We start from the raw sequence: 4,922 nt of genomic DNA, 5'->3' as shown, positions 1-4,922 counted from the left end.
CAGGGATGTACAAAATGATAGTCCAGGTACAGAAACGGCGTCAAATGAATATAGCCTCACACAACAGAGTGACACAAGAGATGTACCTGAAAGTAGAAGATATCCTACTAGAGAGCGAAAGAAACCTAGTCACTTAGATGATTTTGTGGATGAATGTAGTGATAACGATGGGACACACACCACAGTGGACTATTGCTACAGAGCAGTGTGTGGTGTTCCACAAACATGCAGAGGCTATGAGGTCGACTAAATCTAAAGAATGGGTAAAAGCTATGGATGAGGAGGTCCGGTCGTTAAATGACAATAACACATTTACCCTAGCAACCCTACCAGCGGGCAAGAAAACAGTGGGGGGTAAATGGGTATACTCCATCAAAAGTGATGTGGATGGAAAAGACAAGTATAAAGCCCGATTTGTGGCAAAGGGCTACAGCCAGGTGAAGGACATAGACTATGGAGAGACGTTTTCACCAACTGCAAATCTAACAAGTATAAGAGTGGTGCTACAAAAAGCAGCTCAGGAGAATTTACTCCTCCACCAAATGGATGTGAGCACAGCGTACCTACACGCGCCTTTGGACTATGACATTTACATTAACCCTCCAGAAGGTTATGAAGAGAAAGATGATGGACTTGTGTACAAACTAGAAAAATCACTTTATGGTCTCAAACAATCTGGACGCAACTGGAATAGAGTTCTACATGACTATTTAAAAGATAATGAGTACAAGCAAAACCCAGCCGACCATTGTATCTATACCAAAGAGTCAAAAAGTGACAAGGTGATCATAATCATATGGGTCGACGATTTGATTATCGCAGCCAGCGATGAAATGATTTTGAAAGATGTGAAAGAGATGCTTTCTGTAAAGTTCAAAATGAAAGATCTTGGCACACTCAAACATTTTCTAGGTATCGATTTCAATCAGTCTGATGGATATGTAAAAATGTCACAGGAGAAGTATGTTAACAAGATATTAGAGCGTTTCAATATGCAAGACTGTAAAGTACGAGAAACGCCTTGTGAACAAAAGTTGGAATATTCAAATGATGCAGTGAAAATGAGTGATGTCAGAACCTACAGAGAAGCAGTTGGAAGCCTAATCTATATGACTACTTGTACCAGGCCAGATTTAAGCTTTGTGGTAAGCAGGTTGTCACAGTATTTTGCAGAGCCGACAGAGGAGCAGTGGGTCACTGTGAAAAATGTGTTCAGATACCTAAAAGGCACTTCTGACAAAGGTTTGAATTTCAAAAGAGTTGACAATGAAGAGCTAGGCATTAAAGCCTACGGCGATGCAGATTGGGCATCTGACTCCAGCGACAGGCGCAGTACCACAGGATACTGTGTTAGTCTCAGTAAAAACAGCTCTTTAGTTTCCAGCAAGACGAAGAAGCAGCCTACAGTTGCGCTTTCCACCTGTGAAGCAGAATATATGGCTCTTGCTTCGACAATACAAGAGTGCTTGTATCTAGAACAGTTACTAGAGGCTATTGACGACTACCAATACACAAAAACAACGGTGTACGAGGACAACCAGGGGACAATTGCCCTTGCTAAAAATCCTGTTCATAGACAGAGGTGTAAGCATGTGGACATAAAGTACCACTTTATCAGGTCCACAGTTAATGAGGGTAAAATAAATTTGGTGTACTGTCCTACTGAAGTTATGGTTGCTGACATTATGACTAAGCCAGCCACCAAGACAAAGCTGATTGAGTTTGCACCCATTGTTTTTGGGATTTGAAATGTGTGCGACAGGGTCCACATTGTTTTCAATCTTGTATCTAATTTTGTTTACATTACAGCAAACTGAGTATAAGTGGGGGTGTTAAGAAACAATATCTTGTATCCTCATTTCTGTAATGATGTGATGTGTTCTTTATTTTGAACGGATCTGGCAACCCAAATTACTACGCCATATCCGGTCTGTACTTGGCGCGAAAACGTTCTTACTTCCTGTTCAGTGGTGATGAGAAGTGGCTCCTCTCTGTGCAGTCGGCAAATAAACATGCCACGAGTTTGAGCGAAACAAGAAAATTCATCTCTCGTCATTATTCTCCCAAATGCATTCCAAACAAAGCGCACATCTCAACACACTCATTACAAAAATACCTCTCCGTTATTCAGTCATTCTCGGCACTTTCCAATTAATCACTGAAGCTATCAAAATCCACCCGTCAACCTCTTTGCATGGATATGAGGAATGTGGCAGCCATTACCTCTCATTTTTACCATCCATCCATCCAATTTCCGATCCGGTTCTCCTCACAAGGGTCACGGGGGGTGCTGGGGCCTATCCCAGCTGTCTTCGGGCAGTAGGCAGGGGACACACTGTACCGGTTTCCAGCCAATCGCAGGGCACACACAGACAAACAACCATCCACGCTCACACTAACACTCACACCTAGGGACAATTTAGAGTGTTCAATCAGCCCGCCATGATGTTTTTGGAATGTGGGAGAAAACCAGAGAAAACCCACGCAGAGAACATGAAAACTCCACACAGGGAGCCCGGAGCTGGAATTCAACCTCTGTACTGTGTGGTCGACGTGCTAACCACAAGACCACCGGGCCGTCCTCATTTTTACCTCCCCGCAGAAAATATTAGATCTTTAGAAATCAACATATCGTCCAAGCTGTCAGAGCTGTGTTAATTTAATTCCACACCACTCCTCAAATGATTTCAGAATATGGAGCCCCGAAGGCAGAGCAGACCAGCCTGCAAAGAGTGGTCTGCTCTGCCTTCGTACAGAGTCCAAATGATTAGCAACAAGTCATTGCCATGGTAACCCTTCAAAATGTTCGCCCATGCTAAAAAGCAAAAGGTGGACACTGAATGCCGTGGTTTTAAGAAAATATGGAATGATCAATATTTACTGAAGTCGGGGGAAACCCGTGTGTTTAGTTTGTGGTGGGCGGGTCGCCACGTTGAAGGAGTAAAACCTGAGTCGGCGTTGCGAAACGAAGCAGGGGGGAGAATATCGACATTTGACGACAGACGCTGGGAGAGAGCAGTTATCCGAAGATTTGTTAGCGAAGTTAGAAAAACAACAACGCCATTTAACGAAGCTAACTACAGCTAAGCTACAGGACCAGCTTTGTGATAGCCCACAAAGTTGCTCAGGACTGTTTCAGAGGGGGAATTTGTTAGAGTGGTTAGTGGGCTCTGCAGCGCTAATATGTCTACTAAATCCAGGTACAGATGCTCTCGTACTGATGATGGTCTGCCGTGTGTGCGTCACATCTCCACCTCAAACATTCAAACTGCTTGGATTCACTTGTCAAAGCTCAACAGAGGCTCGATTTCTCTCACTGAACAAGAAAAAAACTAAACAAAACACTGAAACATGATAACTTAATTTTTTTTGTCCTGCATTGTTTGTCAGTTGGGACAAAAACAATTGTGAGTTATGTTAGATTATTACTGCCATACAAAGACATTGTGGTATCTTCATGGAAAGTTAAAACCAGAAAGCAATGTCGTGTTAATGTTACTGGAAAAAGAGTTACAAATCTTGCACAATTACCATTGTTTTGCATAATTTCACTGAATAAATATATATATGTCTTTTTTTTGGTAAAACTGCACTCTCTCATTACCGAACTGGAGCACATACTCTTATCAGCTTCTGTAAGGAATATCATTTACCTATTTCAACGTAGAAATAGAATCGATAACTGGAGTAAATGTCAAACTTTTGTCCCGGCCCTCCACAATATTTTCTGCTTCTCATTTGGCCCCCTTGAAAAAAAAAAATTGCAGATTCCTGCCCGAAGGTGGCAAGAGAGAGAACAACCTAATTTTGTGCTTGCAAAGTTTTCTGTTCACTCGCAAAGATTGCGAGATATTCCCCATCCCCAAGGGAAAGCTTTTTTTTTTTTTTAATGCGCATTATGTACTTCCGGGAAAATGAAAGCAACCAAGATGGAGCTTTTTCACCCGTGGGCGAAATTAATTAATTTTTACTTTGAAATTGGCTTGTAATACAAAGACATCAAATCAGCTTTTGATATTAAGCATGGTTTCCAAATGAGCGAAAGACGTCTGAAATCTTCTTACTGAACAAAAGATTATTTCCTTGGAAAATGTTCAATGACTTGGTGATCTAGGTTGACTTTATTCGCAATCAATTGCAGCATTCCGGACAGCAAAAAAGTTACTGATGGATGTACAGTAAATGCAGCGAACATGGACTTGGTCTGGTGCTGAAAAAGATGGACCCGAGAGGAGTGTCCTTCAGGCAGGCCAGACGTCTGAGATGACGAAATCACGACAGTTTTGAATTTTTAGAATATTTCTGACTTGTACCAAGATACTCCACTTTCAATGCGGAATTGTAACACTTTTGAGCACTAATAATATGTAACTATCACAAATAAAGTGTTTGTTGTCGCTGCTGATTTTCTTCCTGTAATAAGGACAGCATACATGTATTTGACCTGCAGTGTAAAAAGTTGGTTTGCCATGAAGCATTATTGACTTTATCCACAATTTCTTAACCCAAATTGAATGTTGAATAGTACCCCTGCAGACATCATCCCGACTGAGTTTTAATAAACCTGCCTGTAAAAGATGATGATATAATTGTCACTCCTCACTTTGTTGAGAAGGTGGTGCCTTGTGTTTAAAAAAAAGAAAAAAAATGTGTTTGAGTGAAATGGAACAAATTTCATAATTTTCAGCAATCATCATTTACAAACATCGATTAACAGGACACAAAGGCAAAGTTGACGTATCTGTTCACGAACAGCCTTTGCATGGAAATAGGATGGAAACTGGAAAAAACATTTTTTTTTCTCTTCAGAGTGCAAATATTTTGAACAATTTATGATTCATGAACAGTACATTACCCCAAAAAAGAAAAAGTATATATATATATATATATATATATATATATATATATATAAAATCCTCGTC

This window comes from Hippocampus comes, unplaced genomic scaffold (genome assembly GCF_001891065.2).
Source record: "Hippocampus comes isolate QL1 unplaced genomic scaffold, H_comes_QL1_v1.1 scaffold391, whole genome shotgun sequence".
NCBI classification, from domain to species: domain Eukaryota; kingdom Metazoa; phylum Chordata; class Actinopteri; order Syngnathiformes; family Syngnathidae; genus Hippocampus; species Hippocampus comes.
Note: the sequence above shows the minus strand (reverse complement) of the source record.